The sequence below is a fragment of the Mus musculus genome, chromosome 1 (genome assembly GCF_000001635.26).
Source record: "Mus musculus strain C57BL/6J chromosome 1, GRCm38.p6 C57BL/6J".
Lineage (NCBI taxonomy): Eukaryota > Metazoa > Chordata > Mammalia > Rodentia > Muridae > Mus > Mus musculus.
This window is the reverse complement of record NC_000067.6, coordinates 119,432,104-119,446,572: the sequence shown is the minus strand read 5'-3', so window position 1 is coordinate 119,446,572 and position 14,469 is coordinate 119,432,104. Positions and strand designations below refer to the sequence as shown.

The window sequence follows — 14,469 nt, the reverse complement described above, 5'->3', positions numbered from 1 at the left end:
GTGTGGGTAGGTGGACATGTCGCGTGCCTGGACATAGCACCCAGATGGGAAGAGCGTGGGCTGGGGCAGATCTGGATTTCTGTCCTGGCCCTGCCACCCAGGAACTGTTTATGTTGGCAACGATTTAATCTTTCTGAGGCTCGGGCTGAACATGTAAAATGTGATAACACCTACTTTAACAGGGCTGTGAATACCAAATGAAGGAGGTACGTGACACTCCATAGCACAGGGCTGGTGTCCAGTAGCCCAGGGATGTCTCCCACCTTTCTTCTGGGCAGAGCCCAGCAACGTTCACCTCCCCCTCATTCCTGTACTGAATATAGGAAACAACCACAACTTTATGCTCCTTAATTTGGCTTCTTTTTTTGAAGGTCTTGCTGGTTCCACATAGAGCCCCATATCAGCTTCTCTCTCTCTCTCTCTCTCTCTCTCTCTCTCTCTCTCTCTCTCTCCCTCCCTCCCTCCCTCCCTCTTTTATTATTATGTGTATATGTTGTGTCCATGTGTGTTTATGTGCACACTTACATGGGGGCCTGCAGAGACCAGACAGGGTGTCAGAACCCTGGAGCTGAAGCTGCAGGTGGCGCTGAGTTGGAGCCGCCCTGCATGGGTGCTGAGAACTGAACTTTAATTCTCTGCAAGAACAGCAGGTACTAACCACTGAGCAATCTCTCCAACTTCCATTCCAGCCCCTTGAGGAAAGAGGCAAGAAAGCTACAAAGAGAATCACAGACAGTATCAGAGACGAAGTCACTCAGTACGACGTAAGGCTGTCCACACCTAGTTTAATAACAGACCTTAACAACTTCTGGAAGCTCAGAGCCACTCGTGGCTAAGTTCATGCCAGGCCACACTTCCCGCTAAGGTTGTGGGTCACAGTGTTGAGAGCCGGCCAAGCTTGTCTATGAGGTGGCCTCTTGTCTCATTGTTCTCTGTAGGTTCTGGAACATTACAGACGCACCGAGGAGGAGATGTACACTGTCATTTTTTTCTTTTACGTGAATTCTTTCGGAAAACACTTTAAAGCTGGTATATTGTGCTAGTGGGTGTGGTTAATATTCCATCCGGACGAGCCTGAACACAAGCCTCCGCAGATCAGGGCTCTCAGCCCTGCCTTTCGTTTTCATGTGAGGAAATGAGGTGGGTTAGGTTGGAGTAGTCATGGAGACTCCTGTTGCTGGCCTACTGTGTGTGGGTTTCCTGAAGGAACAGGTTTCCGTGGGGTAGGGTTGGAGGACTTGGGAGCTGTATAGAACAAGAACTTTCTTCCACATGAGGATGCACATCCACTCTGTCACCATATCCTAGGGTGCCTCTGGCCTTCAGGTCTGCAACTGGATACTCACTTCCCCAGAATGAAAGGAAACAGACGGTAGTCAAGGAGGTACAATGGTTAGTTTTAACTGTCAACTTGATGTGGCCTAGACTCATCTGGGAAAAATGAAGAATCGTCTACATTGGGTTGAACATGTGGCCATGTTTGCAGGGGATTGTCTTAATGTGGGAAGTCCCCACCCAGTGTGGGTGGCACCATTCCTGTCTTAGGGTTCCCAATGCTGTTATAAACACCATGACCCAAAGCAATCTGGTGTGGAGGGGGTTTATTTCAGCTTATGGTTGTAGTCGAGGATGAAAGGAATCCAGGGTAGGGTCCCAAGGTAGGAACCTGAAGGCAGGAACTGATGAAGAAGCCATTGAGGGGCACTGATCCCCTTTTGCTCTCTGTGGCTTGTGTTTATACACCCCAGAACCCCCTGCCCAGGAATGGCACTGCCCACAGTGAGCTGGGTTTTCCTACCTCAACCATCAATTAAAAAAATACACTACAGGCTTGCCCACAGGCCAATCTGTGAATTTTCTCAACCGAGGTTCCTCCTCCCAAATGCTTTTAGATTGTATTAGGTTACATAACACTAGCAACACGATTCTCTTTGCAGGGGTTCCTAGACTGTAATGAGAGTTGAGAAACTGAGCGAAGTATAAGCCAGCATGCATGTGAGTGTGCACAGTCATTTGCCTCTGCTCTCGACACTGTGATGTGGCCAGCTGTTGGAAGATCCTGCCCTGACTTCTGTACAAAGATCGACTATAAACTGGAATTGGGAGCTGAAATAAACCCTCCACCTCTACATTGCTTTTTGTCTGGGTATTTCATCGCAGCGACAAAAAAAAAAAAATTAAAAAGAAGGTAAGTGAGTGCTCCTGAGGAGTTCGTTCTTACCTGCTGGAGGCAGAGGTGCCTTGAGAGCATCGGTCTGAAGACTCTGCCTGGGCACCCCCTTTATGGTTTGGATAAAGTGGGGTGACAGTGAGAAGAATGTTTCCTGCTGTTTTACGGATAGCCCAGATCCTTCCTGAGGCAGGCCTGAGTACGCAAAGCATGGTGGGAAGCGTCCAGCAAGATCCTGTTAATGGGACCCGGCCAGTGGAGGGCGGTGCTGACACAGAGAAGCATAGAAGATATGAGGAAGGCTCATATCTTCCTCAGGCTGGAGGGTGATGAGGGCAAGTCCACCTGAGAAGAATGGAAGAGCAGGTAGAGAACGGAGACTGAGTGGGCTGGGGAGATGGTCAGCCATTGAAGTGCTTGCTTTGCAGGCATCAGAATCTGATTCCTAGAAGGATCCCAGAAAGTGGATCCGGTGGCTGCATATTAGCTCTCTGGTAAATTCAGGCCAGCGAGAGACCTTGTCTTGGGGGCGTGGGGAAGAGAAGTAGAGGGTATGTGAGGAACAGCACTGGACAGCCTGCTCTCTGGCGCCCGGCGCTTATGCACGCACGCACACACGCCCCGCCCTCTCCACAAAACAGGAACCATTGCTGAAGACGGGACACTGAACGGGAGTGGGACTATATCAAACATGGCCTCAGGGAAGAAGAGCCAGGCAAAGAGATGGACAGAAGGCCGTGTTTGAGGGGCGTGGGTAGCAGTTGAAGATTTGAACAGGTAGAGATAAAATGAGAGGCTGGGCTGGCTAAGCAGGCGCAGCTGAGAGGCAGTTAGTCAACTTGTGGTGGGTCAGGGGACTGGGACATGTGCTTCCTGGGCTGAGACTTTCGTTAGGTGGATCCCAAGGCCTCTGCGATCCCCAATCTGTCTGAAATTTTAATACTTGGCCATTGTATGAAAAAGCCAAAAAGTAGCCATCTTTAAGGTGTAGATGTCCAGGGTAATGAGAGCATTTGTAGTTGGCTTTAATTGGGTAGTTCTTACAGAAAATTCAAATAGTTTAAATGCCACTTTTTTGGGGCAACTATCCTAACTTGTGATCCTCCTGCCTCTGCCTCCTTTAGCAAATCCTACCGGCGTGCGCCACCATAACCGGCTGCAACTATCCTAACTAAATAAATGAAGAGGGAAGCTGGGGGTGGGGCTCAATGGGTGGAGTGTTTACCTGGCTTGTACAGGCTCTGAGATCGATGCCCAGCACTGTATAAATCCAGGCGTGGTGGTTGGGGCATGCCTGGAGTTCCCGCACTCAGGAGGCAGAGGCAGGAAGGCCGGGAGTTCAAGGTCATCCTCAGCTACACAGTGAATTCAAGATGCTCTGTCTTAAAGGGATAGAAAGAGCTCTGAGAGGGGAAGAGGAGAAGGAAGGGGAGGAGAGAGTAGAGATAAAAGAATCAGTGGCTCAGGTCTGTAACCCTAGCACTTGCGAAGCCAAAGCAGAATTGCTCTGAGCTCCAGGCCAGCCTGGACTACAGAATGGGATATTATCTCAAAAAGCCAATCCAAAATAAACAAGAAACAGCACTGTGAGACAGTTCAATGGGTAGAGAGGCTGGTGGGAAGAGAGGACTGATTCTAGAAGTTGTCTGAGCTCTGCACTATGCCAAACAGACATGCAGAAGAGCGTGACCCTGGCCCTCAGCCTCAAGGGCCCTCGACTTAGATGTTGAATGTTCAGGTGGAGCGGTGGTTCGTCTGGGAAGCTGACTGATGGCATGTAATGTCCCCTGTGCAGGGCTGCGGCAGCCTGGTGCACAGCCTCTGGGTTTGGGGCCATTGGCTTGTGTTCTTAGCCATCTTTCAGTCTTACTTTTCTCTCATGCCTGGGCCCTTGTTCCTAAGAACACACAAGAAGGCAAAGCTAGATGCTAAAATATGCACAACTCTTGGTTGGAGTCTGGAGCTCTTATCAGCTAGGACTTTTGGGAGCTGGAGGAGAGACCTCCCAGGCAGGTCCTCCCAGGCACCATTACATAGGGCCTTCTGTGTGCCTCCGTGTGAGGCACACATATACCATGGCCTCAAGCTTTGGCCACTGTCTCCTTAACAACCAAAACTCTCATCTACACTTCCTGCTCTGTCAGATGGGAAATCCTGCGGACACCACACCTATCAACAAGTCTACCAGTTCCCTAGCTCCAGGTAGTTTGCCCAGACTGGGCCACCCTGTTAGTGCTGGCTTCAGGCCACAGGGATCTCTCAGATACTGTCACTCTCCAGATGTTAATGTCTGCCTGAAATCCCAGGGAAGGCAGAGTCTCAAAGAGGCCATCTATTTCTCCTTCCTGCCTGGAGGCGAGGCCACACCTCAGCCAGATTGAGGTCTCTTCTCCAGGTAACTTGTTCTAGCACTTAACAAGCCTGTCACAGGATGCGGCTTTGATGAACCTGCTTCTGCCTCCTGAGTGATAGGCCAGGAGTAACCAAGGAAGAATAGAGGAGCCAGACAGACTCCTGGAAAGAGCAGTTACTTTTCTTATCAGCAGACTGTCTCTCTTGCTAAAGACTTACTGTGTCAGTCATTGTGTGCCTCTGTGTAGGTATTCACCCGTGAGTTCTGGTGCCCACGGAGGCCAGAAGAGGGCAGGCAGAGCCACCTGACTGGAGGTGTGGTGTGCTGGGAACTGAACTCTGGTCCTTTACAAGGATCCAGTGATGAGACAGGAGAATGTCCAGTTCCTTTGCCATTTCTTCCAGACTGCAGGGCACCAGAGGGGCCTGTGACATCTGTGGTATCCAGACAGGGGATTTCATGTCGTCCCCCTTTCCACGGAAGACATGGAAGATTCCCAGTGGCTGCCCAATTTTATGGATAGTCTGACCCTATGAGATCAAACTTTCTTCTTCACAAGTCGATGATAAAATCTACTTATCAGGATGAGACATAATAAGAGATTAACAGCTGGACCTGTGAGATGGGTCGACCAGTAAAAGCATACACTACCAAGGCTGACAACCTGAATTTGGTTCTCAGGACTCAAATGGTAGGCTCTAGCATATGGAGCCTGCCACCAGAGCTCACCTATTCCAGAAAGTTGTCTTCTGACCATCACACACATGCTGTGGTATGTACATATCCCCTCCCCCAATAATTATACATAATAAAAAAATTTAAGGCTATTAACACCTATAATTAATAGTAAAAGATACTAGTTACAATTTATACTGTAATGGAAAGTTCTATGAAGGGATTGGGGTTGTAGCTCAGTTGGTAGCACCCTTACCTATCGTGCCTGGAACTCTAGACTGATCTCCAGTTGCCGATCTATAATCCCAGCGTTCAGGAGATAGTGGAAGTAGGATTAGATGTTCAAGGTTCTCACCCTCTGCTACAAATCAGGTTAGAGACTAGCCTGGGCTAGAGAGCAGCTGAACAAAGAAGTTATACAGATGTGACTTCTCTCTCCTCTTTCAATCTATCCTACTGTGTCATGCTCACGCTGTTGGTTGGTTGTTTGTTTGCTTGTTTGAGGCAGGGTTTCTCTCTGTATCCCTGTCTGTCTGCTTTGGAACTCACTCTGTAGACAGGCTGGCTTCGAACTCAGAGATCCTCCTGCCTCTGCCTCCTGAGTGCTGGGATTAAAGGTATGTGCCACCACGCCTGGCTTACTATGCTCACTCTTATTGTTGGATGTGGGAGAGAAAAACCATACAGGGAGTGGTGGATTTGAAGAGGGCTACTGTATTTCCAAAATCTCTCTAGCATGTTCTTTACATTTCCAGAGAAGCTGACACACTGTTGGGAAGATATGTTCCTTTCACTGATGTCCCTTCACGCAGTAGAACCGGGAACTTCTCAAACTTCTGTGGGAGTTTCTGAGAGCCAAGTCTCCTTCCTTGCCACCCTGATCTCCAGGAGCCCTGGGACAGCCGCTGGACACTTCACCTAGCGTCACTGTTTTTACCATGCTGGCATCTTTGTTTTAGTGCCTCAAATTCATGCTTTCAAGCCCTAAGCCCGCTACATCAGAACCTGAATGCCTTTGGAGATGGTGCTTTGAAAAGACGGGCAAGGACAGGTCACATGACATCGTGGGGAAAGTCATCTGTAGCCAAGCCTGAGGACCTGAGTTCAATCCCTCGGACTTACACGGTGGCAGGAGAGAACTGGTTATTACAAGCTGTCCTTGAATTCCACGACATGTGAACCTTGAACTCCCAACCCCAACCCACAAATAAAAAGATAAAAATATAATCCCAGAAAGAAACATGTGGCTCAGTAGGGTACATACTGCTGTTACAGAGGACACAAGCTCGGTTGCCAGTCCCCAGGTCAGGCAGCTCACACAGCTGGGGTCCGACACCTCTGTACTCTGAAAGCACCTGCACACGGGCGCACATTACTCCACCCCCCCCCATAATTACAAATAAATTTTTGAAAAGATTAAAGATGAGCAAAGAGGGGGACTGGGGAAATGGCTCAGTGTAAGCATCGTGCCACAGCACTGAGATGTGCTCCAGGCTCCAGTGTGCTCATGAAAGCCCAATGGCATGATGGAACCCTGGAGAAGCAGACAGGATCCCAGGGAGAGCTGGCTAGCTCAACCACCTGAATCGGTGAGCAGGATGTTCACAAGGGAGACACCTGAAACCAGCCTCAGGCCTCCACACACATACATGTGCACATACACCTGCATACATATGAACACATGGGCACATGCCCACACACTCCACACACACAGAAAGAAAAATGATCAAGGTAACAGGAGTTTATTTGGGCGGGCCATGATTCACTATGACCGGTGTCCTTAAAAGGGGAGGTCAAGACACACACATATGGGAAAGGCAGCCAAGCAGAGTGGTCCCAGGAGAAACAGATTCTGCTGACACCTTGGTCTTGGAATTCCAGGCCTCCAATGGTCGGACAGTGACCCTCTGTGGGTAAAGCCACTCATCCTTCGGCTTTTTGCTTTAGCTTGCTACATTACGGTTCTGTGCTGCTGTAAAGAAACATCAGAGAAGTCAAACTTACAAGGAGGAAAGGTATGTGTAGTCTACAGCTTTGGGGGCTCAAGTCCAATGTCAGACTATGTCTTTGGATTGAGTGTTTGGTGAGGGAGCTTAGTGATTACGAGGGGCGATCATGTCAGAGTGAGCAGTCACATGCCCAGCTAGGGACAGAGCACAGGATTAGGCAGGTTCCCACAATTCCCTTTGGGCTTCACTCCCTAAAGGTTCCACCCGAGTCTAATACGTGGGGCTCACCAGGTAAAGTGAAGAATTGAGCTCAGATGCCAACCACCCGTGTAAAAGCCAGCTGTGGTGGTGTGAACCTGTGTCCTGGAGCTGCAGAGGTGGACAAAGGAGAGTCCCTGAGGACTCACTGGCCATCTTAGTCTAATTGGCACAGTCTGAGACACTGAGAGACCCTGACTCATGAACAAGGTGGATGGGTCCTGCAGAACTCACCTAACGTCTTTAGTCTCTGTGAACATGAACACACATACCCATACACCTGTGTACAAGCACACACACACACACACACACACACACACACACACACACAAGCTGTAGCAGTGGGAAACAAGCCCTGAACATGTGGGTCTTTGTATTGAAACTCTAGCTCAGCCCTAGAGACCCAGTCACTCTCCGTGGGTACTTGCCTTCCTGTGCTGTAGCTGTGGCCTGTGCCTGCAGGCTCTGCGGACTGCTAGGTCAGGTCCTGAGTCTCCAGAGACTCTCCTCACCTGTGAAAATGTTCAACAAAAATGTTGTGCTAATGTATCACACAGACTGCTTATTCCTGCCCATGGGTCTTGGGTGGAGGCTTGGGTGGAGGCTGACTCAGTTCTATGAATGTTTGACGGTTGGTATTAATATGTAAAACAAAAACCAAAAACCAAAAACCAACCAAACAACCAAACAACCCCCAAACCAAAAAAAACCCCCAAAACCAAAACCAAAACCAAAACCAAAACCAAAACCAAAACCAAAACTAAAACCAAAACCAAAACCAAATCATTGCCTTCTCTGTAGAGCCTGAATTTAGAGGGCTCATATTCCATGGGCCAGCAGATTTCTCATGTATGTATGAGTGTGCGCGCGTGTGCGCGAGTGCATGCATGTGTGCAGGTGTTAAGGTCAGACACTGACGTTGGATGCTCCCCCCAGTGACTCTCTACCTTATTCTTGGAGCCAAGTCTCCTGTTTCAGCCAGGCCGGCTGACCAGCAAGTTCGTGGTTTACCTGGCTCTCCTGTGCCAGCTCTGGGATTATAGATACATGCTATGTAACATGTGTCTTTTATATTGGTGCTGGAGGATTGAACTCAGCTCCCCATACTTGCAAGGCAACCCCTTTACTCATGGAGCCCTTGTGCTCCTGGCTTTTTAAGTCAGCAGCAGCCTCTGACTGACTTGGTGGTGAGAAGATTTGGGTACTGAAGTGGGAAGGAGCTGGTCGTTCTAGAACTCTCCAGGTTGGCCTAGGGACCTGCTCTGGATCCTTGAATTATAACATACTATCTCCCTGTATACTTTCACACCACAGTGACTACAACATCATTAAGGAGGTTTTACACACACACAAACACACACACACACACACACACACACACACACACACACACACACACACACACACACACACAGAGCTTAACAAAGATGGAAAATGCCAAATTCCTTTTGACAGGCAGCCAGGAGCCCAGCCTCTTCCCTGGCTGAACAGAGGGGCCCATTATGCAGGAATACGATTTTCTCAGGGTTCGGAACCATTACATCAGCCTTGATGTAATAACATTGTTCAACTTCAGAGGTGTATTTATTTTGGTTGAGAGTTCAGATGGTTTAGCCTTTAGCCAGGAGATTGAGCAAAACCCGGACAAAGCCATTGAGGTTGGAAATGAGCCATTTTGCCTGTTTCCCTCCTGAGAACAAAATTACTTCCGACGGAGTTCATCTGGCTGGTGGATCGTGTGTGTATGTGTGTGTGCACATGTGGAGGTCAGAGATCAGCCTTGGATGTCATTCTTTGGGATACAATAATTTACTTTTTAAATTTTAAACTCAATAATGGGGGGACATGCGTGTGTATATGAACATGTGTGAGTGTATGTGTGTTGCCAAGGTGACATGGGCAGTCAGATGACAATTTTTGGAAGTCAGTTTTCTCTTTCCACTTTTCCATGAGTTCCGGAGATCGCACTTAGGTCCTCAGGCTTGCATGGCATGAGCCATCTTGCTAGCTCCACCTACTTTTCAAGACAGAGACTCTCATTGGGCTAGAGCTCTCAGATTTCAGTTGACTGTCTCTGCCTTCCCAGCTAGGATTACAATCATGCACCAAACATCACACTCAACTTTTAAAACATGGGTTCTGTGAATTGAACCCAGACTCCTCATTCTTACAAGACAGACACTTTACCGACTGAGCCATCTATCTAGCCTTTACCCCAGTCAATAGATTTTAGAAGCTATTAGTTTTCTTTCTAAAATTATTGGTTAAATTCAGTATTGGCCTGGTGGGTGCTGAGTGAGTAAAGGCACCCTTTGGTCTGTAAGGGTGTAAGAACCTAGAATGGAAGGCAGGCCAAACCTTCATAAAGCCCTTCTCTTTAAAAGAAGTACGTGCTGGGGAAATGCATACACCCATGGCAGACAGGCACATGGGGGGTGGGGGGCGGGCTTGCTCATGCCTACCCCAACGGACAGGTCTCCAAATGAGTACTCCTCATCCAGATGAGTACAGGTGTTTCCCATGACCCTATTCTTTCTATATGTGTGGTGGGAGTGGCCATGACACAGCTAGCACAGATGTGCCACTGTGCCCTGGTCATGGAAGCTGGTGCATGGTACACACCCTTTGCTCTGTGCTGGCATGGGGGGCATTTCCTCTAGCTCATGACAACAAATTAAACTCTTGAATGAGAGGTCACTGCTCGGCCCCTTTCATCCTCTAAACTCACGAATAACCAAAGCAGGAACAGAGAGGGCAGGGGCAGGGCAGGGTGCAGAGAGGTGGGGCTGGGAGGGCACACCCTGCCCACTGACAGGAAGATGATGTCACCTCCAGGTGGGAGAGGACAATTAGGAAAGCTTGGGTGAAGGCCCCTGTGTTCTTCCCCAGTTGGGCCCTGGGGTGGAAGGTAGCATTATATACATGGCTTGGTCTTTAAGGGCTTGCCAGGGACACAAGCAGCCCTCTTTCAACTCTTCGACAGCTGGGGAATCCCTCAGGTTGGATACCAATGTCACTACACACAGAAGTCCTTCTGCGTATTTGAGACCTGAGCTCTGTGGGAGTAAACCTAAGGCTCCCTCTAAGCCAGGGGTTTCCTCACCTGGGAGCTTAGATCCCTGTCTAGACTGATATCACCTTTTGATAATTGTCTCTCTTAGTGACATTTAAGTATGCAGTCTTCAATGTTCATTAGACATTTCAAGTTGGTAAGCCATTTGACAGAAAATAGGGAGGTTTCAGCCCACCTGAAAAAACTTGAACACCAGGGTCAAGGAAAGATCCTGACTCAAAGGAATACCCAGGGCCGGGTGTGGTGGCACACACCTTTAATCCCAGCACTCGGGAGGTGGAGGGAGACGGATTTCTGAGTTCGAGGCCAGCCTGGTCTACAGAGTGAGTTCCAGGACAGTTAGAGCTATACAGAGAAACCCTGTCTCGACCTCCCCCACCCCCATAAAGAGGAATACCCAGAGGGATAATGATGGAGGACCCCTGATGCCCCCTTCTGGCCTCTAAGTGCATATGCACTCAAGTGTGCACACACACAGCAATAAACAAGCAAGCAAGCAAGCAAACAAACAAATAATCTAACTTTGCAAACATGACCATAGGAACAAGTGGCCCCACTCTTCTTCTCTTCACTGTACTGAGAGAATTCCAACAGACTAATGATTCTAGGCTCTCCTCTTTCCCTCCTCTCATGCCTATGGAGGAGACAGCCACTTTGCCCAAGCAGTAGAGTGTAGATGACATTCAGGGATCTGGTACTGGCCCATGAATCCCCACTCTGATGCCCTTCAAGAGAGCATGGTTCAGAGCCGTGCTCAGACACAGACTGCACTTACTTCACTCTGAGCAGCCCTGTATGGCAAGTAGGTGATGTAGTCATGTGTTTCTGGCATGGGGACTTCATGTGGGAGGCACTTGGCTCCACAGTGACTCTTCAACCCCAGAGCAAGAGCTACCAGCTCAAAACCCATAGAACATTATTACTCTCTCCTTACCATCTTGGGAGGATTTCCTGAGCAGGAACTGAGCAGCCTGTTTTGGGGAATGACCTTGGGTACTTGAAGGTACAACAGGAGAATGCCCTTTGGCCACATATCCTCTCTAGCTCTGACCCTGTGCTCCCCTGTGAGGTGATGTGATGCTGTTGGGAGCCCCCTGGCTGACCCACATGCTCCCCCACCATATTTCCCATGTGTAAGAGGAGCACCAGCCTCTGCTGACAGTTCAGGCAAGGCCTTTGCTTCTGTTACAGTCACTGTCCCAGCTTTCATCCTGGCCCCCCTTTTCCTCTCAGCACCCTGGTCTGGCTTCCTCCTTCTTCGGCACTCCCACCTCTGCAGGCCTAAGTGCTCAGGGCTCAGGCATGGCCCTCATCTTCTGTCCATCCACACATCATGCTGGTGAACTCATCTTGCCCCTAGCTCTCAGGACCATTCTAGATGCTGGCAGCTCCCACACTTGTTAGGCCTTTGCCCTGAATCCCAAACTTCAACAACTGCTTCCCTGTTCATCAGCCAGCATTGGGCCTTATGGGCCACCAAATTCAGGCCAATATACTTGAATTCCCCCTCTTCCTGGCTTTCCAGAGATATCACATCTGGCTGTGGTCTCAGCACCATTATCGGTTTTTTTTCTTTGCCTTTCCCTTTTTTTTTTTTTTTTTTTTTTTTTGAGACAGGGTTTCTCTGTATAGCCCTGGCTGTCCTGGAACTCACTTTGTAGACCAGGCTGGCCTTGAACTCAGAAATCCACCTGCCTCTACCTCCTGAGTGCTGGGATTAAAGGTGTGTGCCATCACGCCTGGCCCCTCTTTTTTTTAAAAAAAGACTTTTTAAAAAATTATATTTTACTAGACATAATGGAACTCATCATTAATTCCAGCACTTGGGAGGCAGAAGCTGGAGAATCTCTGTGAGTTCAAGGCCAGCCTGCTCTACATAAGTGAATTCCAGGCCATGTAAGCTTTATTAGGTAGTGAGACTCAGTCTCAAAAAGTTCCATTTAAGAAATTTATTGAGGGGGTGGGTGGATATGGGGGACTTTTGGTATAGCATTGGAAATGTAAATGAGTTAAATACCTAATAAAAAATGGAAAAAAAAATAAAAGAATCATTGACTACCATCTTCCAAAAAAAAAATATCTAATAAAAATAAATAAATAAATATATTTTAGAAAACTAAAAAAAAAAAAAAAAAAAAAAAAAAGAAATTTATTGAGAGAGAGTGTGTGTGGTGTGTGTGTGTGTGTGTGTGTATGAGAGAGAGAGATAGAGATAGAGACAGAGAGACAGATAGACACACACACACACACACACACAGATAGAGAGAGAAAGAGAGAGAGAGAGAGAGAGAGAGAGAGAGAGAGAGAGAGAGAGAGAGAGCTATGATATGCATGTGAAGGTCAGAGGACAACTTGTCAGTTCTCTGTCCCCACGACATGGGACCTCTGGATCAAACTCAGACCATCAGACCTGATAGCAAAGCACCTTTGCCCACTGAGATCTCTCAAGTGCCCTCCCTTCCCTCTTTTGAGGCAAGGTCACTAGCCCAGGCTGTACATCCCCATGTATTGGAGTGTGACCTTGAATGTCATCCTCCTGCCTTTATCTCCCTGAGTAATGGGATTACAGGTATGGGTCTCCATACAGGTACGCTGTGTTGGGAATCAAACCCAGGACTCCTCAAATGTTAAGGAAATGTTCTACCAACTGAGCTAGTGTGCCACGAGGTGCACGTGCCAATACACCCACAAAGAACCCAAAAGACAACTTGGTGGAGTTGGCTCTCTTTCTGCCTTTACATGGGCTCTGACTTCCGCTTGGGTCTTCAGGCTTGCTTGGCAAGCACCCTCACCCACTGGAGTATCTTGCTGCCTCTAGCCCTTTTTTTTGTTTTGTTTTGGTTTGGTTTCTTTCTTCTTGCTTTTAGCCAGGGTCTCATGACCCAGTTATGCTGACCTGGAACTTGAGGTTCTCTGCCTCAGCCCTCCCAAATGCTGATGCTCCACCATGCCCAGAGTATCCACCTGCTTTCTCTGAGTTCCTTTATACCCACAAGCGATCAATCAGCACGGCCCCCAAGCAGGGGCCAAATCCAGCTACTTCTCATCACTTGGAAGCACTGGCCGAACCCCCTGTCTCTCACCAGATTATTTCAACAGTCCAGAGCTCAGCACCCTCTCTCCCCTCCTTCCCTACCTGCAGCTAGAGTGATCTCATTGGGCGGATCGAAGCATGGAAGTCCTTGACAATGTCTTGAACACCTTCCCATTACCCATAGAACGAAACTCGGGTTCCTTTCCAGACTTTATGTCCGCTCTGCTTATTGGTTTTTTTCTAATAAAAATTTTGTTGTTGTTTATTTGTGTGGGTGGAGGCATGGGTGCATGAACGCCGGGGCATGTTTGGAAGTCAGAGGGCAACTTTCTTGGGAGTTGGATTTCTTCTACCATGTGGGGCTAAGGGCATTGAACTCAGATTGTCAGGCTTGGTGGCAAGTACCTCCGCCCACTAAATCATCTTGCAGGCCCTTATTCTGTTTCTTACTTTCTGATTTTTTTCTTGTTTTCATGGAAACAGCATAGTCCCTAAGTAAAGGTCTCTGTGGATCCCAAGCCAGCCAGGTTTCTAGGTCTGTCCTTTTGAGGGTTCTGTCTCAGCAAAGAGGGTGCAAAGATTTGCTCTCTTATGTGTTCCTTGCTTCTGTTGCTTGAGAAAGAGATGCAATAGCCATTTCTCCAGCAAGTATCTTATAATAATGAGACAGCATCGGTGACAGAAACAGTGAAAGGACGTGGGTCTTATACAGCCATGCAAGCATTTCACCCAGCTCACCATCCTGAAATCTGGTCTTCAACATAAGCAGAGAGGCACTCAATCCTGAGTAGTAGTGAGTGTGCCATGTCTATGCCAAGCCTTCACTAGCCTTGACCAGAAAGAAATTCAGAAACCCTCACTGCCACTTGTGGTGGGGCCCTGGGTTCCTCCAGGGACTCTGCTGTATTGCATTGGGAGTTTCAGCCCTACTCCCAAGGCTCTCTGACTGTGAGACCC

The 14,469-nt window shown here is 48.4% G+C and overlaps 4 long non-coding RNA genes across 5 annotated transcripts; 2 read left to right on the top strand and 2 right to left on the bottom strand.

Moving 5' to 3' along the window:
• Positions 1-768: 768 nt before the first annotated feature.
• On the bottom strand, positions 769-2,695 carry Gm33575. Its single transcript, XR_387314.2, has 2 exons — positions 2,222-2,695; positions 769-1,345 (listed from the first exon to the last, which is right to left on the bottom strand). It is a non-coding gene; the product is annotated as a predicted gene, 33575 (long non-coding RNA).
• Positions 1,078-2,134, top strand: LOC115487115. Of its 2 annotated transcripts, none has more exons than XR_003947963.1 (2): positions 1,078-1,140; positions 1,938-2,134. It is a non-coding gene; the product is annotated as an uncharacterized LOC115487115 (long non-coding RNA). The 2 variants fall into 2 exon arrangements; XR_003947962.1 differs by having other exon boundaries at positions 1,085-1,392.
• Gm33490 lies at positions 2,429-6,434 on the top strand. Its single transcript, XR_003947965.1, has 2 exons — positions 2,429-2,536; positions 5,954-6,434. It is a non-coding gene; the product is annotated as a predicted gene, 33490 (long non-coding RNA).
• A 490-nt stretch (positions 6,435-6,924) lies between these two features.
• On the bottom strand, positions 6,925-7,518 carry Gm41935. Its single transcript, XR_001779349.1, has 2 exons — positions 7,436-7,518; positions 6,925-7,170 (listed from the first exon to the last, which is right to left on the bottom strand). It is a non-coding gene; the product is annotated as a predicted gene, 41935 (long non-coding RNA).
• Positions 7,519-14,469: the final 6,951 nt, after the last annotated feature.